Source organism: Onychomys torridus, chromosome 11, assembly GCF_903995425.1.
Source record: "Onychomys torridus chromosome 11, mOncTor1.1, whole genome shotgun sequence".
Lineage (NCBI taxonomy): Eukaryota > Metazoa > Chordata > Mammalia > Rodentia > Cricetidae > Onychomys > Onychomys torridus.
Window position 1 is genome coordinate 71,450,649 of NC_050453.1, and position 24,568 is coordinate 71,475,216.

Sequence of the window (24,568 nt, forward strand, 5' to 3'; positions counted from 1 at the left end):
TCGGTCCCGGAAGGTGACAGTAGTTCAGACCAGCAGATAGCACTGGTGTGGGAGGGGACAAAGTTAAGAGCCTCTCTCCTAACACTTCCGCTGGCCACCCTCTGCCCTCCATTCCAAACAGCTCTTCTCTCTTCACATTGATTTCTTTGCCTTCTTAACGCTCCCATCTGCACAGCAGCTTTTAGTGCTGTGGTTTATAGTAAGCACTCAGCATACATTTGTGTTATGAATGAGTGCTTCCCACTTTCATTATGTTCCTCTCTGAGCCATAAAACTTCTTCAGTTCAGTCTGTCCAACAGTATTCCATGAAGGAGCACAGTTAGAGGCTACAGAGCTGCCCCCAACAACCACAAGAACAAAACTGGAGATTCTCCAAACACCCCCATCATGACCTCCCCAACACCATCTGGAACCTGGTGCTGAATGGGAGAAGCATTTAGGAGCCAGAGGAGGCATGTGGGATGCACTTCTCCACACACCTGATGCTATGTACTAATTTCATCCATTCAGTCACCTTTGGGACAATTTCCATTAAGTAATCAGTACCTGTTCTGGATCCCAAATAGAAATTTACCGTTCTGGTAATCCATTTCCCAAACTAGTACCATGAGATCGTGGTATGGTGAGTCCTTCATTATTGTCTTCTTGAAGGACAGGGTTCAGTTAAGACACTCAGTTTAAGCAGGTTATTTAGAAAAGGAAAGCACACACCCCAAAGGGAGAACAGAGGGGGTTGCCCCAGGATGGGGAGCAGCCCACTGTCTGTACTGTAAGCTTAAAGGAAGATTTTCTAAGTGTTTAATGAGGCAGGTCACATATGTAAGGGGTAAAACCACCATTTGTGGTGGTTAGTAAGAAATGTCCCCTGATAGGCTCCTAAGTCCCTAATTGGTGCCACCATTTGGGGAGGTTGCGGGACCTGTAGGAACCTTGATGGAAGAAGTGCACCACTGTGATCAGGCTTTATAGGTTATAGCCTGGCCTCACTTCCTATTCTCTCTCACTGCTTCCTATGTGTAGATGAAAATGTGATCTGCCATCTTCCTACCCCTTCGTCCATGCCTTATGTACCAGGATGGACACTTATCCCTCTGGAATCCCAAACCCAAATAGACCCTTCCTCCCTTAAGTTGTTTATGTCAGGGTGTCATATCACAGCAACAGAAAAGTTACTAATGTGTCCTTTTCCCTCCCAAATTTTGACAGACCATCACCCTTTTCGGGAGTTTCTTCCCATGATGCTCTAGAAGGGCTCACGAAAAGGGCAGGCCAAGCAAATGCACAGTTATATTGTGTTATAGTGACAGCAGGCTTTTTCAGGACGCAGACCCATACTTCATACACTTGCGTAGGAAAGTAGCCTGGGACATTAGCTTCTGATAGAGCAAGAGTGATGCTTTAAGGATATTTAACCACAAAGGACCATCTGACCATCTGACCATCAGGAGGCACAGCTGCCAAGATGCAGCTGAAGTTGCCTCAATTGCCTCATATTTAACCCCTTGCCTACCTGGTACCAAGAACTCATAACCTAATAATGATAACATAATTAGAAAACAACGTGGGGGGGGGGGGGTTGGAGGCAGGCTAGAGGAGGATGCCAGGTGTCCGGCTCTTTCAGTCTCAACCATATGTCCTTGAGATTGAGTCTCTCACTGAACCTAAAGCTAGTAGTCAACAAGCCCAATCAATCCACCTTTCTCACTGTTGGGTCTATGGGTGTGCATATGGCCATACTCAGCTTTTTACATGGCTGCTAGAGATTTAAACATAGGTCCTCAAGATTGTACAGTAAGCACTCTTACCCACTAAGCCATCTCCCCAGGCCCCAGAAAATATGCTTTTTAAAAAGGAACTATTTTATGTGCATTATCTTTTTGACACTTAAAATAATTCTACAAGGTGATTAAAACTGAAATTGTGAGTCTCAAGCAGTGACTCCAGCATGAAATCAATGCTTTTGAGCAATATCATAAAGGCTTCTTTGATGTCTGAGAGATGGAATCTGCCCTTCTAAAGTGCTATCATCAACCCAAGCCTGAGCACCCCACTTCCTTCATGAATTCTTCTCTGGAGTGCCCAGGTGTCTGTGATATTTCACAAAGACCCCCAGTATCCAGTTCATCAGATAATGTTCTGAAACCAGAATTGACACATAGAGATGTTATTGAGTGTGTACAGCCTCTTATGGTTCTAGAAATTATTTCCATTGATTAGATTATTTACCACAAGAAAGACATCCTCCTGCACTAATTATAGAAGCAAGCATGGATGGTGACTGGGATAAAACTGGCTTTGACACTTCCCACATTTTCTCTGATAGTTAAAAAAAAAAAAAAAACGATAACAAAAGGCTGGGGAGACAGCCCAGTTAGTGAAGTGCTTGTAAGCCTGAGGATGAACCTGACAGGACCTTCCAGGATATCCTTTAGGGTTGAAAAAAGGCCAGGTGTGGTGGCATATGCTTACAAACACTGGCAACGGAGAAACAAAGATCGCCAGGGCTCGCTCTCTAACCAGCCAACCTAACCCACTCAGTGAGCTCCAGACCCACAAAGACTGTTTCAGAAACAGGGTGGACAGAGCCTATGGAAGTTCAATGAGAAAACACAAATGGTTAGCACTTAGTCCCCATGGAGGTGACGTTTAGGGAGGTGGTGCAGCCTTGGGGGAAGAAGTATGTCACCGGTGGTGGACTGTGAAAGTCTGTAGCTTCACCCCAATTCTATTTGCTCTCTCTGCTTCATGTTATAGTTGAAGATGTGATCTCTCAGCTTCCTACTTAGGCTGTGTGCTGCCCGCCCTGCCTTACCCACTATGGATGCTCCCTCTGGAACCATAGGCTCAAATAAACTCTTCCTCCTCCAGAGATGCCTTGGTCCTGGCATTTTAAACACACAAAACAAAAGTAACTAATGCAATGAATGTCCAAGGAATGATAGAGGAGTTTGTCTCTCACCTCTACACACATGTACCCATGTAGTCACACAGAGAGAGAGAGAGCAAATAGCCTTGGAGTTATAAAGGTTCTGAGTAAAATCAGTTCTGTGTCATGGCCCATTTGCTCACAGCAATCTCCATGTGTATGTATGTCTGTATGTTCAGAGATGGCACCTGTAAGCCATTTGAGGATCCAGTTATTCACTACGGTGGGGCTGCAGTGACTCCAAATATTTCAGAAGCTTTTCTTTGAAAACTGTCTTGAATTTTTTTATTTTTATTATTATTTTTTCATTTTTCTTTAAGAAATTTTCTACTCACTCCACATGCTATCCACAGACCCCCCCCTCCTCCCTCCTCCCACCCCCTAGCCCTCCTTCCCAAGCCACTCTGCACCCCCACATCCCCCAAATCAAGGTCTCCCATGGGGAGTCAGCAGAGCCTGGCACACTGAGCCTAGGCAGGTCCAAGCCCCTTCCCACTGCACCAAGGCTGTGCAAGGCGTCACACCACAGGCAACAGGTTCCAGAAGCCTGCCCATAGACCAGGGACAGATCCCAATCCCCCTGCCTGGGTGCCCTCCAAACAGTTCGAGACAAACAACCATCTTCCATATCCAGAGGGCCTAGTCCAGTCCCATGGGGGCTCCACAGCCACCAGTCCACAGTTCAAGGGCTTCCATTAGTGTGGCTGGTCATCTCTGCTCATCCTCCCATCATGATCTTGATGTCTTTCACCTGCAGTATCTCTTCTCTTTCTCATCAATTGGATTCCCAGAGCTCAGCCTGGTGCCTGGCCGTGGATCTCTGTATCTGCCTCCATCTGTCGCTGGACAAAGGCTCTATGATGACAGCTAGGTTATTTGCTAGACTGGTCACTAGAGTAGACCAGTCCAGGCACCCTCTGGACCACTGCCAGCAGACGAAGGTGGGGTCAACCTTGTGAATTCCTGAGAGCCTCTGCAGCACCCTGCCTCTTCCTATTCCCATGATGTCCTCATCTATCATGGTATCTTCCTCCATGCCCTCCCACTCTGTCCCTGTTCCAGCTTGACCCTCCCATTTCCCTATGTTCTCATCCCCCACTCCTCACCCTCGAGTGCATTTATAAACCACAAAAAAACATATAAAGGTGAGTGAGACTTTGACTTTAAGCCATACCTTACTTTGACCCAGAACAATGTCAAAGTGATCCCAATGACAGATGGCACTCACCAATAATCTGCCCTTGAAGAATTTGAGACTTGCTATCCCAGAAGAGTTGGAAAAATTTGGTTATAAGGATGGCTGACCACCACAGCTCTCCTGAATTTAACCACTTTGTTTTCATGGATCTTGTCTACAAATCTGCCTCATGAAGGAGATCAGGTTCAAGTGCAATGTGTCTACATCCAAAAACAACAACATCACCCACATCTCTTGTTGTATGAGTCAGATGTTAGCTTCATCACAGTCCTTCATACACCCAAAGCTCAAATCAAAGTTTCCTCTTGAGCTGTGGATAGGGCTCAGTTGGTAGAGTCGACACAGCATGCATCAAGTCCTGGTTTCCACCCCCAGCACCACATAACTAGGCACAGAGTTGCATGCCTCTAACCCCAGCACTGGGGAGGAGGATCAGACTATACAGCAGGTCTGAGGACAGCCTGTGCTACACGGAACCCTGTATCAAAACATAAAAAGATGCCTTTTGGCATCAGTTTCCTTTCTTAAATTAATTTTTCATAGTATTGTGCAAAGTACTAGATTTTATCACAGCATCATCATACTCATGTGTCATTACTCATGATGTATTCCCTTTTGCTTCTGGCCCCCACATGGCTCTTCCCCGGGCTGCCCAGCCACACCCCCTTTCTTCCTCCTTTCCAACTTCCATTTTCCTATTATATCAGCTGCATTGGTCTGTTTCCTGCCTCTCTTCCCCTTTCTAGTTTTGTGACCTACAAACACATGTATATTAATACATTTTTCTTGTATTTATGGGGCAGTATACAGATGTGTGTGTGCAGATGCCCTCAGAGGCCACAAGAGCCTCCCACCCCCATGTGGGTGCAAGGATTCGAATGTCAGTCTTCACTATTGAGCCCCAAGTGACTTTAACTGCTGATCCATCTCTCCAGCACCAATAATTTTGAATTTGGAGTTCATTATATTAGAATAGAATATGGTATTTGTTACTCTATACCTTATGGTGGTATTTTATTTGTGCTGAAATGTGATTTTTATTTGTATGTTAATAAATAAAGTTGCCTGGAAATCAGAGGTCAAAGTGAACCATAAGCAAAGTCAGGCAGTGGTAGCACATGCCCTTAATCTGATCACATGGCAGGCAGAGTCTCTGTGTGGTCAAGGACACATGCCTTTAATCCCATAGAGACCTGGAGGTCTGTATAGACAGGCAGTCATGTGGTTGGGTTTAGAGCCAATGAGAAGGTAGAACAGAAAGGCAATAAAAAGACAAGTCAGACAGGAAGAACTCTCTCAGGGGAAGCTACTTCTGGTAGTAAGCTAAAGCTAGTCATGGGGCTGTGATCTCTTTGGCTATTTCCTCTGTATTTAGCTGTGTGTTTCTTATTTAATAAGACTGTTTAGAAATTCATCTACAATATCTGGCTTATCTCACTTAACATAATGATTTCCAGTCCCGTCCATTTGCTTGCAAATGTCAGGGTTTGATCTTCCTTTATGGATGCATGAAATTCTTCCCAGATATCAACTTCTTCCTCTACGTGCTCAAAGTAAAAGAACAAGCTGAACTATTAGAGAGCTGTGACTATGGTGATAAAATCCTCATCTGACAAGTCCAGCACCTGTGTCCATTAACATGCAGGAAGCAGCCATGTATTACACCAATTGATTTAACAATAAAGATTAAAATGTGTGACACTTACAATCATCTGCTGGCAATTAGCCCAACACAGGATGGGGAATGGAAGGAAGAGGGTGAAAATTGTTTATGGTATCTGGGAAACCATGATTTTAAGTCTTATTTTAAAACTAAGAAGCATAAATAAAACAAAAACTCAAAAATATCTTTAGGGTTTTTCAGAGATCACATCTCTTCTTAGCTCATTCTACCTCAGCCAGAACACATCTTTGATTCTTTTTTTTAAGGTGGACAAATAATTTTATTTTGTGCATGCTGATACATGTGAAGTATTACAATTTTTCCATTAATTTTCTCTCACACATGGTGTGTGTGTGTGTGTGTGTGTGTGTGTGTGTGTGTGTGTGACATGTGTGTGAGTGCCCTCAGAGTCCAAATGAGGGAAGGCATCCTATCTTAAGCACTGAGCCCTCTCTCCAGTCCTGTGCTTGCCATGGGATTATGAGAACCTGAGTTTGGATCCCCAGAACTGGAATAAAAAGCTGTGTGTGGTGGTGCATGCTTATAGTCTGAGCGGTCAGATGGGGAGAGGAGCTGGGTTAATCCCAATAGGCTTACTTGGTAAAGTTGAAGTGAGAAACCTTGTTTCAACCAAAAAGTGGAAGGCACTGGAGGAACCCCTAAGGTTGTCCTCTGGCCTTCACATGCACACAAACATGCACCCCTATACCCATGGCCACAAATACACACTAAAAGCAAAACTTGCAGAGAAATATGTATGATTTTAAAAGTGAAAAAAACTTATTTTAAAGAAGTTGTTAAAATATTGGGGAGATGACTCAGCAATTAAGAATGCTTCCCATGCCAAGTAGCTTGAAATTACCTGTAACTCAAGCTCCAGAGGATCCAATGTCCTCTTTGGGCTCTGAACAACACACACGAACACACACAGGTAAAAGTGAAAGGATCATATCAGCTCAGGACCACCCCCCCCCCAAGACCAAGTTCTCAGCACAAAGGAGATGTATTTGCCCCAGAGGAGCAGAGAGACAGAGGATGAGGGAGAAGGGGAAGGGATATTTGTCACAGGGGGACAAAGGACTGCCTCTGGGAAGAGAGGAGACAGATGTGGCACATGGGGAAATGGCAGTTCATATGGTAAAGGGAGAAATACCATGTTTGGATGAGTGTTTCATTTTAATTGGGCATGTTAATTAGGGGAGCCAGAGGGAGCTTTTGATTGCTGGCCTTCTATACTTTGAAAGCTGGACCTTGGTAGTCAGTCTCAGGAAGACGAAATGGCCAAATAAGGGAACAGACCTTGGGGTCTAGCTTCAGGAATGTAATCTAATGAATTTTAGCAAGACAGAGGGGGTAGGAGAGAAGAGCAAGGCCTACCAGAGCCGTGCCTGCCATTCTGTAGCTGACCAGAGTCGCTTCAAAAAGAAATATTTTAAGTTTCTTAAGTAAAATACTGTATACGTGTCAAATAATTCCATACATGTAATGTATAACATTTATGCATCTACTCTAAATGTGTTGACTTCTATGGGCAGAAATGAATTTTAAGTTTTGTTGCTTGGGGGTTTTTATCTAATTGTCTAAAACCTAGACCTAGCTGCTTGAGGCAGAGGGTAGTTCAGAGCAGGGCCTCTGCTGTGGTTATTTTGCATATAAAAAGGCATCCTATGGGCTGAATCCTTTGGTGACTCAAAAAAATTTACTATTCTTTTAGAGAAAAGCCTCTTTTCCCAGGCAACAAATGCCTTGTCTGTTAAAAAACACAGCCCTCACCTCAAAAGGGATACGAGATTATTTATTCTGGAGGAAAATATGAGTGGCCACGGCCTAGAAATGCAGGTTTAGGTTACCGTAAATTTCATGTTCCAATGAGGTATGAATCTTATGAATATCAAAAAAAGGTTTTTTTGACTTTTTACTTAAAATTATAATTATGTCACTTCCTTCCATTTCTTCCCTCCAGCCCCTCCCATGTCCCCTCTCACCCTTGAATTAATAGCCTCTTTTTCTTTTATTATAATTGGTTTTCGTGTGTGTGTGTGTGTGTGTGTGTGTGTGTGTGTGTGTGTGTGTCTACAAATACATAAATACAACCTACTGGGTCCATTTTTGTTGTTTGGATGTATGCATAGATTTCAAAGCTGATCACTTTGTGTTAATCCCAGAGATTTGAGCAGAAAGATCACTGATCCAAATCATCATGGCCAAACTAATTAAAGCAATAAATTAATTAAAGCAAGCTTTTTTACTCATGTACATGGGCTCCCTCCCCATAAGGCGGGTTTCAAGAGTTCAGTATTGGACATGGGGAAGATAAGGTTTTTATGGCTCAGGTGTATGGGGTTTCCCAAATGGGGTATTTGTTGGGCAAATAGGCAGGGTTACAGAAGCAGAACATAACAAGGTTGTCATAACAAGGCAGTCATAACAACCTAAGGTAGTGTTGCAGGATGGTCATAACAACTTTTTGAAACAAAGACATGGCTGCCGTTTCCTGGAACAGAATCATCTGTAGTTAAGGTTACAGGTGGGCAGAGCCCAGTCCTTGAGAAACAGTGGTTTAAGCATAAACAGGAATGAGCCTAGTTTGCCTTGACTATAAGATAATTTTCAAGCTCAAGATGGAGGTAGGCTGGTTCATCACTTTGTATTAGATAACCAATCAGACAGAGGGCTAATTCCTGGAAAAGACTAATTCTTCCTTTCTCCACAGCCAGTAATTACCTGTAGTTCTTTGCCTAGAGGTGGGTGAGACCTGTGAGATTTTTCTCCCTATTCATTTGTATGTCTATTTATATTGTCATTGCTTTGATCTTATTTATGCAGCAATTTCTAAGAAAGGCAGTCTCTCAGATGACTTTCTGGCATTTTCATTAGTAACAGAACAAAGAAACTCATAAATCAAGACACCTTTCAAATACACTGGTGGGAACATTGGGTCCATAGGTTACAGCAAGATGAGAACTCTGCTAAAGGCCTTGGGTATTATTTGATAATACTCTATACCTTTGATTGTTGAAGAACTAGGGTTTTGTTAAGTTAATGCATTCCAAAGGTTCTTTTAACTGTCTGTCAGAATGTTAGGTCCAGGTTCATCTGTTAGTCACAGGAAAAGTAGACTAAAGATAGAACAAGATAAATTGTAAGGAGGTTCTGGGGCTGCAACATTCCAACATCTCCACATCATTAAAATTTTAATCAGTCAATCAACCTTCACAGACACAGCTTCTTTCCAGGAATTCTTATTCACATCTGGAGGATCTAGGAGACAGAAAGCAAATAATATACAGATAAATCCTCTGTGAAGTTTTTTGACCCACACAGCTTTAGAACGAAGAAATGAGAGGCAGGTACCCAAAAACTGAGATCAGGTGAGCCTATGTTTCTGTGGAGATATGCCATTGACCCAGGAAACCCAGCCGGAGGAGATGAGTTTATTATCCATTGCTGAACAAGAAGTCAGGTTAGCTAGTGAGTAGGGGTTCTCTGTAGGAGAGTGGTTTCTCTCTGTAGTCATCTCAGGAGGAAGATGTGCTTGATACTTCCTGCACACACTGCCAATATCCATACCAGGACCAGAGGGAAGCCTTTCCATTCTTATGTGTCTGAGGCACTGGAGTCCTTGATATGGAGGTGCCTTTATCCACCATACACTTTGACTCAGGACTTCGTTCTCTCCACAGTGAAAATGTGGGTGTTCTAGAAGACTCTGGACCACTTTCTGTTTCTGTGAAAAAAAATACTTCAGCAAAAACAATTTTAGGGAAAGAGGGTTTCTTTTGGCTTACAGGTTCAGAAAGGATACAGTCCATCCTGTAAGGAAAGGTATAGAAAAAGGCAAGGAAGGCATACTGCCCGTGAGCATTGTAATGCACCAGTAAGCAGAAAGAAAACAGGAAGTGAGACCAGGCTATACCTCAAAAGTTATCTCCAAGGATGTACTTCCTCCAGCAAGACTTTACCTCCTAAAGATTCCACTACCTCCCCAAACAATTGGGGACCAAATGTTAAAATGCATGAGCCAGTGAGGGACATTTCATATTCAAACTTGGGCATATATGTCTCCTTTGGCTAAGAAGCTGCCAGATGAACCTACTAGTCTCCTATATGACACTGCCCCCAATCTTTAACATAGTATATGCATATGGATGTGTTACTGGTGGTCAGGATCTGGGCCCAGTGTTTCCAAGTTGTTAACCTCTTATTCAAATAATTAAAATAAAGACTCACAAGATTTGCATAAGTAGCAAGGTAATTTTATTCAAAGCAAAGTGATAGAATGGGTCAGATACACTGTCACAAGCAGGATCTCAGGGATCCTGATTATTTGGGGGGGCTTCTTTATGTGGGGTTCAAGAGAGGGAGGAATTTGGTTGCTAAGGGGCATAGGAAAAAAATTGTATAACCATTTCTCTACTGTACATGCACCCTTCCACAATGTCTCTGATTTTAATATATGCATGTTCAATTGTGAATAGACACAAGATTGTTGATAGGGCATACCTCCTATAAATTCACTTTGAAGACACATTTTTGTCTTATTATGAATTCCCCCAAAGCTGGTCTATACCGAATCAGCCCTGGATCACTGCCTTCTTACCTAAACATAACTAGAAAATGATTTGATCTAAGTTTTCTTGTCATTGAGTGCAGAAACCTGTTCCGTTGTTTGAGAGGAATATGTGTGCAGCTCAGTGCAGGTAGGGGTCCTAGGTTGCTAACAGGTTACTAGGTGCATTATCTAAAGGAGGGGTCATGTAGTAGATGCAGGTGAGGTCTCAGGCTGCCAAGTGCACTATCAGAAGAGGGTGTGCACAGTTGCTAGACTATTGCCTATGCTTGCCTGCCTGAGCTGTGAGTGTGGTACAGTTTATAGCTGCTGTCTTACTGTTTCCATCCTGGAGAGTGGAATCCTCACATTATTTCTCTTTGCTTCTACATCAGTGTAGGTGGGAAGGGCATGGATTTGAATGTTAGGATCAACTGCTGGTGCTCCAAGGTTCTTGTATCTCAGAACAAAGAATTGCATCAGAGACACACACTAGTGTTAGAATTCCTAGCCATTCCCCCCAGCTACATGACCATGCATGGACTGTCCTGTAGCTAGGCAAGATGTTTAGTCATCCCAGGGTATTATGTCCTACATGATCCATGTGCTGCATGATCATGTAATTTGCATGCAGAGTGATCACACAATCTATGTGCATGTGTGGCATTGCTACATAAGTCCATATGCACATGTGTGTGAGGGGGAACCTATAAAAGCGGGTTCCGTCTATTCTTTCCCTCTTCTTCCTGAACAGTCATTTGTAGGCCTATGCACACCCTCTCTATTCCCTTCCTTTAATAAACTCTTATGGTGTGTTTTGCTGTGCCCCATGGCTTTTCTCACACAGTAAACAGCGCCACTTAATAAATAACAACTAGGAATACAGACAGTTTAAGGAAAAAACCTCCCCAGAGGATGAAAAATGGCTAGTGAGCCGGGAAAGACATAGGTTCAATAGGAGCCACAAGACTCCTGACCCTTCAAACATCATTTACACAGCTTCTGATTCTTCTTGAGTTTGTTGCCTGTAGTTCAAGTGAGGAAGGGTTTGCAGTCTTTTCAGTCAATTGCCTTCTTTCATACGTTAATCTTGATTTAATCTGTCTCCATTCCCTACTCTGCTTCCACACAGCCACTTCATTTGATGTGCACCTTTTCATAAGTTCAGCTTTCACCAACAACATTCCTACTGATCAAGGAGAGATTATCCAAGTCTCTTGCAAGACCAGCCTGCCAACCAGAAGCAGAGACAGAAAAAAATGTCAGGCTGCTTGCTTGCTTGCTTGCTCAACTAGCTCTCAGCTCTCTTATACTTTTCAGGAAACCCTGATAAAGGAGAGATGCTGAGTCCTCCTACATAAATTAACGCCCCTTGACTAGAGAATGATACTGAGTCCTTATACATTCATTTACAATCAAGACAACCCCCCATAGACATGCCCACAGGCCAATCTAATGTAGACAATTCCTCATTTGAGACTCTTTCCAGACTGGGTGAAGTTGACAGTTTAAACTAACTAGCAGCAGAATGATGGTCAGATTCCATCTTGAAGGGGAGGGAGGGTGGTTGGGATGTAGTCAACCCTGAAGGACATTCAGCCTGAGAAGTGGAGGAAAGACATGAAAACCTCTCTCAACTGGAATGATGAGCTAAGGACCAAAGAAACACTTTGATGTATTTAGTGTGTATGTCTATAGCATATCTGTGTGCACACATCTGTGTGTATGCAGAAGTGTGTGCTTTTGTGCAGAGGCCAAAGGAAAAGAATCCTCCACCATCATTCTCTACCTGTTTTTGTTTTTGTTTTGTTTTGTTTTGTTTTTTTGAAACAGGGACTCATATTAAACCTGAAGCGTGTCCATTCCCCTAGGCTGGCTAGCTAATGAGCCCCAGGGATCCATTTATCTCTGAACTCCCAGCATTGGGCTTACAGACACACTCTGCCACACCCACTTCTAAAAAGAGATCGTTTTTTGTTGTACCCATGTCACAAAATCCCCCAGAGACCACCAAGGAGCTGTTTTCCGATGCAAGCACACAAGGGTCATTTATTATCAAGTTTGAACTGGAACACCACTCAGCAGATGGAGGGAAATGTGGTAGTGGTAGCAGCTCAGGGGTAGAAGGGTTTTTAAGAAAAAAAAAAAAAAAACAAGCTGGGAAATATATGCTTTGGGGCTTTTGGGATTGGATAAAAGGGATATGGGGCAAAATGATTTTTTGAAACTATTGGTCAAGACTTTTGACATGAAACCACATTTGAAACTTATTGGGTTAGACTTTTAGTGTGGAACCACAACTTGCTGACAAGATATCTGTATATCTGCAAGGACCATAAACCACTGACAGGATGTCTGCAGGATCATCTGCATCTTGTTAAACTTTACTGCCCTGTTTCTTAATTGGCTGCTTCTAGGGTACCTGTCTGAGTTGTCATGGCACATGCCTGAGGTTCTTCTTGGAACTGAGTACAGCCTCTGGTCACCAGGTGGTCTAAAATGGTGGCCCTTCCCTACAGAAGAGTCTGAAAAGTAAAGTCTAGGCCTTCATACTGCCTTCACAGTTTTGTTTTTATTGTGGATGTATGTGTGTCTGTTTTTGTTTTGTTTTGTTTTGTGTGTGTGTAGGGGTATATGTGTGAGTACAGATGTTCAAGGAAGACAAAACCGAGTGCCAGATTCACTGGAGCTAGATAAACAGGAGGTTTTAAGAAGATGGTAGTGGGTGTTAGAAACAGAATTTAAGTCCTCTGGAAGAGTAGTACAAGCTCTTAGCCAGTAGGTCCTTTATCCAGTTCTGCCTCCCACTGCGGACTTTTTGCATAGATGCAAGGGATCCAAATTCGGATCCTCATTCTTGCACAGCAGGCACATTCCCAACTAAGCCATCTCCACAGCCCCTCTAACCTTTGTCTAACAGCTGAGAGATGCATCTGTTCTGTGGGAACAGATGAGACCTGCAAGCGAGGCACGCGGTTAGGGCAATGTGGGACATTGGAAGGCTTGTTAAGCAATTTCACATCCTTCTGGAGCTAAGCCAGCTGATGGACTGTGACACGAGATAATCAGTGCCACCGAGGTGTGAAGGTCCTGCAGGAGACGACAGACAGACTTTGCAAATCGGAATCTCAGGGCCTCCGCATGGCGACTGACAGCTTGGACACACTGAACCACAAGGAGAGCATTTGCAGAGTCACAGCCTCCTTCTGTGAGCTCACAGCAACACAAGTTTCTCTGTGTCGCTCTTCATAGCTTTGGAGAAAAATTAGGAAGCATCTTTTTTCTGGTTGTTGAAGAGAGGGGCATGTTCTAGTATCCTATGCATTGCCATGATAAAACACTAATCAAAGCAACTTAGGGGAGGAAAGTGCTTATTTGGCTTGTACTTCCAGGTCACAGTCATCACTGAGGGAAATCGGAAAGAAATTTGAGGAATTTGAAGCAGAAACCTTGGAGAAAAGCTTCACGGACTCATGCTTAGCTAGCTTTCCTCTACAGCCCAAGCCCACCTGCTTATGGAATGGTGCTGCCCACGGTGGGCAGCATTAATTATCCAGACAATCCCCCACAGACATCCCCACAGGCCAGTCTAATCTAGGTAATTCCTCAATCAATGCTTTCCTCTCCAATGAATCCAGGCTGTGTCAGGGTTAACAATTAAATCTTCCCAGGACAGGGAGTGGGGGAAAGTTTTTGCACTGGATGAGTAGTGGATACTTGTTGGGAAGAATTGAAATCTGTCTGTCTCACGGCTTTTATTTTGTCTTGACTTTCAGAGGTAGGAGCAGAGGAAGTAGCTCAGTTGGTCAAATGATTATCCTACAAGTATAAAGAAATATTTGATCGTATGTGCCAGGAGAAGAAGCACGTTCTCATAATCCCAGCACTGGGAGGCAGGTATAGGCTGTCCCTGGGACGTCCTCATTAGCCAGACTGGATGAATAAGTGAGCCGTGGACCAATGAGAGACCCAGTATGAGAAAACTAGGTAGTAGGCTGAGGAGATGGCTCAGTCAGCAAAGTGCTTACTGCGCAAGCGTGAGGGCCTGAGTTCAAATCTCCCAAACCACATGAAAAAATCAGCATGACTATGTGTTCTGCAACCCCAGCACACTCAGAGATGGAAAACCTGTAGGGTGGCTGACTGTCAGCCTAGCTGAAAAATTGTGAGTCCAGGTTTAGTAAGAGACCCTGTCTCAAGGAGACAAGGTAGAGAGTGATAAGAACACAACAGACATCCTCCTCTGGCTGCCACACGTATGTACACAAACAGGTAAATGCACACATGCAATACACACACACACACACACACACACACACACACAGGCACACACAGGCACACAAGACAAAGAAGACAAAAAAAATGGTTCACAATCATCATGTTTCAGTGAGCATAGCCGTCAACTACCCTAGGACATAAGACAGCACCTAGGGAATGATACTTGAGGTCGTCCTCTACATATACACACAACACACACACATACATGCATACACACAGAAGAGCACAAAGTAGTACAATGGACAGCAATATTTACAATGCCTTCTCCTTAACCCTGTCTGAATCTGCAGCCACCCTCTCTCTTCTACCCAACATTAAATCAAGTTCTGATTGAGAAGATTAAACTTGGGATTTCAATATTTCAGCTCTAGTTCGCTCATCAGCCTACCTAACTTGACTCTCCCAAATCTGTGTGAGCCAAGCTCTCTAATGGCCTCCTAACTGCCAAACCCAAGGGGCATGTGGGTCCTTCTTGGCACCTCTACTGCCTTGAAAAGACTCATTCACGATTCTTGCTCTTGGGAGTTTGGTGATTCTAGGAAAGAGAAAGTGCTGGGCAGGAGATCAGAGGATCAGAGCTGCCCTTCAGCCTTGCTGGAGGGCAGAATAACTTCCAGCTCCTGCAGCCCAGCAGGACAGCTGCAAAGGGGGCAAGCAGAGGGTGAGTCCAGTATCACAGTCCAGTCACCCTGAGTACATTGCTGACTCTGGCAAGTTGTGTACTTGCCCAAAAAGTCAAAAGGTCAAAAACACCATTGATTCAAAACACAAAACACCACATGTATGCACACCACTTTACAGGCCTTTTTTCAGGCACCTTCATTTCCTCTGTAAAAAAAAAAAAAAAAGAAACATAACTTTGTTGAAAGAATCTTGACTTCTTGACTACAAACTTGGGAGAGAGCATCATGTTGGAAGAGAGTTGTCTGTTGCACAAACTAATAAGGGAAACATTATGAGTTTCTGTTCATGTATGTCCCTGGGAATCCCTAGTGAGCAGCCTAGCTGAATCTGTGAACCCTGGCCCAAGAGAGACTCTCAAAAAACAAGGCAGGCTCTGCAGGGATGGCCCAGTCTGTAAGGTGCTTTGTGCCATCACAGGCACTTGAGTCTAGATCCCTAGCACAAATTAAACGTTCAGCATAAACAGGGTTGAAGAGATGTCTCAGTAATTATAAGCACTTGCTGCTCTTGCAGAAGACCAGAGTTGGGCTCCCAGCACCTATATGGAAATTCACAACATCTATAACTCTATTTCTAAGGGGTCCAATATCCTCTTCTAGACTCCTTAAGCACTGGACACATAAATGCTGTATGTATGGGTATACATAAATGCTGGCAAAACACTCATATCTATTTATTTATATGTATTATACATATATATTTATTTTATGTATGTCATATATATTTATTTATAAAAATAAATTTACAAACATAAATATTATAAAATATATTTTCATTATTTATATATAAATATAAGTATTTATTTATATATAAATGTCTTTTATATAATAAATAAATCTAAAAAATTTTAAAATCAAAAAATTAAGTTTGACATGGCCATATGTGCCTATTACTTCAGTATATGTGTGTACTTGTGTATGCATATATGTATTTCTCTCTCTCTCTCTCTGTGTGTGTGTGTGTGTGTGTGTGTGTGTGTGTGTGTGTAAGTGTGTGTGTGTGTGTGTAAGTGTGAGTGCCAGAAGACAACCTCAGCATTGTTCCTCGGGTGTTGTTCAACTTGAGTTTTTTCCTCTCGTTAGTCTGGAACTCACCAAGTAGGCTAGGCTGGCTTGCCCCTTAGCAGAGAGATCGACCTGTTTCCATCTCCCCGGTGCTGGGATTACAAGTGCACACCACCACACTTGGCTTCCTTTCCCCCGTGAGAGAGTGAACTCAGGTCCTCCTGTTTTCAGGGTGGACACTTCACTAACCGAGCTCTTTCCTCAGCCTGGACTTAGGTTTTGAACTATGAAAGTGTACCTGAGTCAAATGATCATGTCTACTTGACCCACGCCCACCTCTGCACATGCTATCACCGCCCTTTTTCCTCTTCACTCATTCCTTTGGGAACTCCTCCTTTGAGGAAGTCTCCTCTGCCAAACCGCATCATCACCATAGAACTGATGAAGGATCAGTAGAGTGAGTTGAATCTGACTTGCCCAGCAGAATGCAAAATTCACTGACAATGAAGACTGGGAGATAGCTCAGTGAGTCATGGGTTTGCCATGCATGCATGAGGACCTGAGTTTGAACTCCCAGAACCCACATATAAGTACACTAGCACAGTACATATCTGTAATGCCAGCACTCCTGTGGCTAGATGGGAAGCAGAAACAGCAGTGTCCCCAAAGCTCATGGGCCAATTAGCTTGGCACGCAGAGTGGATTACAAGAGACCTTTTCTCAAACAAGGTGAGGAGCAGCAACCAAGGCTGTTCTGTGACTTCCATGTGTGCACAGTCACACGCATGAACATGAGCACCCACACCACTCCCCAGAACACACACACAAATCACTGAAGGTGAAAGTGGAGTCAATAAAAGAAACAGTTCTCATTTCAGTAACGGTTTATTCTGGAGCCAGGGCTCAGGAACGCAAACTTGGGTTTTCCCAAATACCATGTTCCAATGTGGTAACAGTTCCATGAAATTTTTATGCTGACACAACAATAGTTTTTATATAGATTAGTGGAAACATTAGGTAGGAGGCACACACACACACAAAGTGGGAAAATCTCAGCTATCTTTAGTAACCTATCAAGGCATCAGTTCAAGTTCTCGAACATTCTGAGTCAAAAGGGCTGAACTGTAGACTGTAGTACAATACAATATGCATGTGAAATTACTGAGCTGTACTGAGAACCCAGGTCGCTTCTGCCATGCACTCAGGACATGCACAGTCCAGGAAAATGCAAAGCTTGGGGTCAGTCCATGGTGCTTGTACTGGCTGGACTGGACGGTGCGTGAGAGAGTGCCATCGTCTTTCATGGAACATCCACAGAGAGGGTAACAAAAGTGAAAAGCCAGCCCCTGATGGAGGCTTCGCACACCCTTGCTGTTTGTTCCACCTTGAGTCAAATCCTCTTTCAAAGAGATCTGAAAGCACCTTTTCTGTTTTAATCTCCAAGCTATACTCTGCTGTGGGACGCCCACCGCTCCTCTGGAAAATGAGGATTTCCTTTGGTGAATTGGTTACCTTTCTCGGTGCTTTAACAAAATGCCCGACAAAAGAAACTTAAGCATTGGAGGATTTATTCTGGCTTATCATTTGAGGGGACAATCCATGATGGTGAGGAAGGCATGGCAGCAGGGGGCAGCTGCTCACACAGCATCCACTGTCAGGAAAGAGAGAAGTGAACGCTGGTGCTCAGCTCACTTTCTCCTTTTGACTCATTCCAAGCCCATGCGACACTGCTGCCAACATTCGGGGTGGGTCTTCTCACCTCAGTTATCCTAACCTACTCACTCCCTCACAGACACGCCCAGAGGCCTGTCTCTTTAGTGAGTCTGGATCCTGTCACATTTACAATTGGTATCAATCACACACTCAGTAACACGAAAAGTTGACCATAAAAGAAGCATCTATCAGAAACAGGAATGAAGTCATACATAGTTTTTAAAAAAATGTCAGTGCCCTGGAGACAGGTTAGTGCCGACACAGATGTGGGCACTCAGGGAATAGGAAATAAGTAAGTGTACAGAGCAGCCAGCAGCCAGAAATCTATCATCGGCTCCAACAGCGTTCATCCCCTGCTGTTCCAGCCTGGTAGGTGGAAAAGCCAATGGAAAGGGTCCTCTGATTAATCTTGTTTCTCCAAGATTCTCAACCCAACATCCAAAATTGTTCTTTTCTCCCTCTACCTCCTTTGCAATCCCTGAGCAACTCCCTCTGGATGCCAAAGCCGGAAGGATGCATGAGCTACTTCTGCCTTTTAGCCTGTCTGGAAGTCTCTTGAATGGGTGAGATGCTAAGCTGGCTACCTGCATAAAAGGAGCTTGAAAAAAGTAGAACAAAGAGTAAAAAGGAAAGAGAGAAGGACAGGAGGAAAGGAAGAAAGACCAGGAAGAGGAAAGGACTGACAGAAAGGGAAAACAAGTCACCTGCTGGTATCTCCATCTGCATCAGGACCCCGCAGAGGACACAGAGAGGACCCAGCCTGCCTGCTGTCTCACAGACAACAGTTATAATCCACATGTAGGGAGATCTTACCCCAGGGTGAGCCCGAGAATTCCCAGCCCTGTCACTCTCTTCTCCACCTTCTGCTGAGTGGATCTGACAGCTGGGCAGGTTTGGCCAGCAGGATCAGAGCCGAAGCCCACAGCTGTCTGCTTTGGAAAACAGCACAAGCAACTCCAATTCACCTTGGTTTTAAAAGAAAATGTTGGGCAGTTGAGATGGCTCAGCTGAGAAAGTGATTGCTGCCTAGCCTGATGACTTGAGTTCAAGTCCTTGGAATCCAAATGGTGGAAGGTGGGAACTGAGTCCGGCAAGTTGTTACACACACACACACACACACACACACACATACACATGCACACACGCACACACATGCACACACACACACATACACACATGCATACACACATGCACACACATGCATACACACACATGCACACACACATGCACACACACACACATGCATGCACACACACATACACACACACACACACACATGCACACACACATGCACAAAGAGAGGGAGAGAGGGAGAGAGAGAGAGAGAACAAATGTGACTTAAATTTTTTAAGAAAATGTCAGTTATAAAGGGTGTTGTTGCTTAATCTATCTGGTTTTTTTTTTCTCCTTGAACTGACAAATGATGCCCCAATTTCTTACTAGCTGTGAAAAAGCTTGAAAAAGCCTCTTGCAAGGGAGCAGAGAGATAGCTCAGCTGGTAAGAACATCTGTCACACAAGCACAAAGACCTAAGTTTGAATCCCCAGCACCCACGTAAGGGTCTATCAGCCTGTCAGTGTAGAGGAAGATATGGGTCCTATGGCCTGCCGGCTGTCAGCCTACCTCCAGGTTCAGGGAGGCCCTGTGTCAAGATTATAAGATGGAGGAGACAGATGAGGACACTTGACATTCTCCTCCTGGTTACCTACACACACACACACACACACACACACACACACACACACACACACACGACATAAATATCTGGGAAGCCACAGAATGGGCACCTGTGTATGACAGTCCTATGACACACATGTCCTTTAGGGCCATAGTGGTGGAGCCTAGCCCATAAATCTCAATGAATGCCAATTCTGGATGTACTGGGGGCCCGGAAACCGGAGAAGAAAAGGACACGCCCCTTACATCTCAGACCCCAAGAAAGAAGATACCAATAACTCCTAATCAAATTTCTTACTCTCTGAATGCTGAGAATCTATGAAACTACCCAAAAACACTCTTGGAAGCAAGCTCAGCCTGATCCTTCTGAGAAGGGGGCAGTAAGTGGTTGGTGCTTGTCTTGGTATCCGGAAGAGTGCACCCAGTCCAGACTCTGAGGATGCTCATGGAAGAAACCTTCAGAGAGAAACACAGTTCATAACCACCACAGCAAACTGCTCTGTGAAAGGTAGAACACTCTTTCAATTACCAAGCATCAGCTCTGATCCCCGCATTGGAGCCTTGGAAATAAAATGAGGTGATAATTACACAATCTGCAAGAAAATTGACAAATATATTCCCAATACAAATGATTTATTGATCCCGGCCAGCCACAGCCCAGTTCTGCTCTTTAATGGAAGCTGTAAAAACAGAGACCTGAGCTTTGATAATCAAAGGGATTTCTTGCAAAGCACTGATTAAGCAATAAATGAGGCAAGCATTTTGGAAACTGAAATAGCGCTGATTTGCTGGGCATCTCTCTGAAACGATGGTCTCTCTGCCTAGGTGGCCTATTAAAGACTCATACCGTGGTATTTCAGAAAGGACCTTTTGCGATTGAGGTGAAGAGAGGTTAAACAGCACTCTCCCAGCTTGTGGTAGAGCTGGAACGAAACCCAAATGCCCCCGTTTCCAGTCTTTTCCATGATCTCCACAGCTTCGGCGACTAAGGAGCCCTACTCAAATATGGGCTATTAACCTTTACTACTTCCTACTTGAAAGCTAAGCCAATCGATACGCTACTGTCGCCAATAAGGTGATCATTTAGGTAAATTGATGGCTTAGATAATATAGAAATTGTTTTTAAAAATTCTCCTTTTGGGCATAATGTGGAGAGGAAATACAACTTGAGAAAAGAAGGTGGTGTTTGCCTGGGAGGGGAGACTCGGGGAAGACCTTGAGCTTCTGCTCCAGACTCTCTGGAGCTCTGTGGGTACCCCAGGAATAAGAGGAAGTCACTGGGGTGTGGGAGACTGTAAAGCTAGGGCCATGGGCAAAGGAGAGTGAGGAAGTGGGAAGAGCACCATGGACGCTGCGTGGAGGAGAGTCTCTCTCCAGAGCTGTAGCTAATGGTGTGAGAGCCATGCTCCAGTGAACAGCCTCCCACCCATGCCCATGCAGGCAGCCATAATTAAACTCAGCAGGCCCTAAAACAGATGTGAAGGTGTGAGGGGACCTGTTGGGAAGTGAAGAGGTTCGGTGGGGGAGGGAGGGGGGAGAGAAAGCAATAGAAGACGAAAAGGATCATCATTCATTCCGTATGTGCATGAAATAGTTAAAGAATTTTAAAACAGAGTTCCCATGTGACCCAGAGGTGAGTGTCTGGGGTCATGCCCAGGGAGGCCTGCCCCTAGGTCCCATCCCTGGGCCCCAGCCGTTCCTGGGGAAGACCTGCCCAACTCGGGCCCCAGTTGTCTGCCAGCAGACAGGGCTGCTGTGAGAAGGTTCCCCTTCTCCAAGATCCCCCAGCGGACCCTGCAACCTACATGCCCTGCTCCCACACTCATCTGCCCCTAGACACTCACCACTTCCTGAGACTTGTAGAAGACCAACCCCCAGCTCCCATCTAACCCAGAGCTCCCATCCAGCCCAGATAGCTCGCATCTGGCCCAAAGAAAGAGAGATCTCTCATTGGACAAAGAGCCGTCATTGGACCAAGAGTAAACTCAGGGGACAGAAAATCTGCCAGCCCTAATTAGACCAAGAGAGGCTTTCTGAGAAGTAGAATCTGCCACCTCTCATTGGACCAAGAGAGGCTTCCTGAAATGCCAAATCTGTCAGCTCTGACGGGACCAAGAGCTCTGACAAGACCAAGAACAAATCCATGAGTCACAGAATCAACTAGCTTTGGTTGACTCAAGAGCAGCTCCCTGAGACACAGAAGCTGCCTGCTCCAATTAGACCAAGAGTTAAGATTAGACCCAGAAAGGCCCCCTGAGACATAGGCACAACAAACACAGAGAGGACCAACAGCAATTCACTCAGACACAGGCACCTCTTATACCTATTAGACGAGGAGATGGGCAGACATCAAGGCAGAGGTACATACAACAACATAAAGAGCAATACAGCATCACCAGAAACCAGCCCTCCTCCAACAGCAAGATCTGAACATCACAAAATGGAAGAAGCAGAAGAAAGCAACCTTAAGAATAGCATCATGAAGATGCTAGAGGCCTTTCAAGAAAAAATGAAAAGTGAAATTGAGGAAAAGATAAACAAAAAAGTAGAGGAAATCAATAAAGAAAATGAGAGAAAGTCAAACAAAAAATGGGAAGAAATCTATAAAGAACTAGCAGAAAAGACAAATAAAAAAGTGGAAGAAAACAATAAATCCCTTAAAGAAAACCACAAAAAAAGCAATGAAACAGGTGAGGGAAACAGTTTAAGACCTGAAAAGGGAAATAGAAACAATAAAGAAGACATAAACAGAGGGAATGCTGGAAATAGAAAATTTGAGTAAACGAACAGGAAACACAGATGCAAGCATAACCAACAGAATACAAGAGATTGAAGAGAGGATCTTTGGTGTAGAGGATACAATAGAGGAAATAGATTTGTCAGTCAAAGAAAATACCCATGCCAAAAAAGTCATAACATAAAATGTCCAAGAATTCTGGGACACCATGAAAAGACCACAACTAAGAATAATAGGAATAGAGGAAGGAGAAGAATACCAACTCAAAGGCACAGAAAATATATTCAACAAGATCATAGAAGAAAACTTTCCCAACGTAAAGAAGAAAATGCCTATCAAGATACAAGAAGCCTATAGAACACCAAACAGACTAGACCCCAAAAAAGTCCCCTTGCCACATAATAATTAAAGAACTAGACATACAGAATAAAGAAAGAATATTAAGAACATCAAAGAAAAAAGGCCAAGTGACTTATAAAGGCTAACCCATCAGAATAACACCCGATTTCTCAATGGAGACTTTGAAAGCCAGAAGGACCTGGACAGATAGAATGCAGACACTAAGAGACCATGGATGCAAGCCTAGATGAATATACCCAGCAAAACTGTCAATCATCATAGACAGAGTGAACAAGACATTCCAAGACACAGCCAGATTTAAACAATACATATCCACAAACCCAGCCCTACAAAAAGCACTAGAAGGAAAATTTCAACCTAAGGAAGTCAGATATACCCACAAAAGGGTATATTAAGGGTCATTAATATCCCTTAATATCAATGGACATAATTCACCTATAAAAAGACACAGGATAAAAGAATGGATATGAAAGCAGGACCCATCTTTCTGCTGCATACAAGAAACACACTTCAAATTCAAAGATAGACACTACCTAAGTATAAAAGGCTGGGAAAATTCTTTCCAATCAAATGGTCTTGAGAAGCAAGCTAGTGTAGCCATCCTAATATCCAGCAAAATAGACTTCAAATCAATCAAAAGAGATCAAGAAGGGCATTATATACTAATCACAGGAAAGATCCACCAAGATGAAGTTTCAATTCAGAACATTTATGCCCCAAACACGAGGGCACCCACATATGTTAAAGAAATATTGCTAAAGCTTAAATCACATATAAAACCCCACACATTAGTAGTGGGAGACTTCAACACCCCACTCTCACCACTGGACAGATCTACCAAATCAAAACTTAACAGAGAAATAAACGACTTAACTGATGTTATGACTCAAATGGATTTAATCAATATCTATAGAACATTCCATCCTAACAAAAAAGAATATACCTTCTTCTCAGAACCCCATGGAACCTTCTCTAAAATTGACCACATACTTAACTTGACCACAAAGCAAATCTCAACAGATACAAAACAATTGGAATAACCTTCTGGGTTCTATCAGACCACCAAGGTTTATAGTTAGATTTCAACAACAACAAAAACTACAGAAAGCCTACAATCTCATGGAAACTGAATAATGCTCAACTGAATCACCAATGGGTCAAGGAAGAAATAAAGAAAGAAATTAAAGACTTCCTATACCCAAACTTATGGGACACTATGAAAGCAGTGCTAAGAGGGAAATTCATAGAACTAAATGCCCACATAAAGAAGTTGGAGAAATCTCACACTAGTGATTTAACAGCACACCTGAAAGCTCTAGAACAAGAAGCGGCAAAGTCACCCAGGAGGAATAGACACGCGCCAGGAAATAATCTAATTGAGAGCTGAAATCAATAAAATAGAAACAAAGAGAATAATACAAAGGATCAATGAAACAAAGAGTTGAGAAAATCAACAAGATAGACAAGCCCTTATCCAAACTAACCAAAAGACAGAGAGAGAGCACCCAAATTAACAAAATCAGAAATGAAAAAGGAGACATAACAACAGACAATGAGGAAATCCAGAGAATCATCAGGTCATACTTCAAAAACCTCTACTCCACAAAACTGGAAAATCTAAAAGAAATGGATAATTTTCTGGATAGGCACCACATACCTAAGTTAAATCAAGACCAGATAAACTATTTAAATAGTCCAATAACCCCTAAAGAAATGAAATCAGTCAATAAAAGTCTCCCAAGCAAAAAAAGCCCAGGACCAGATGGTGTCACTGCAGA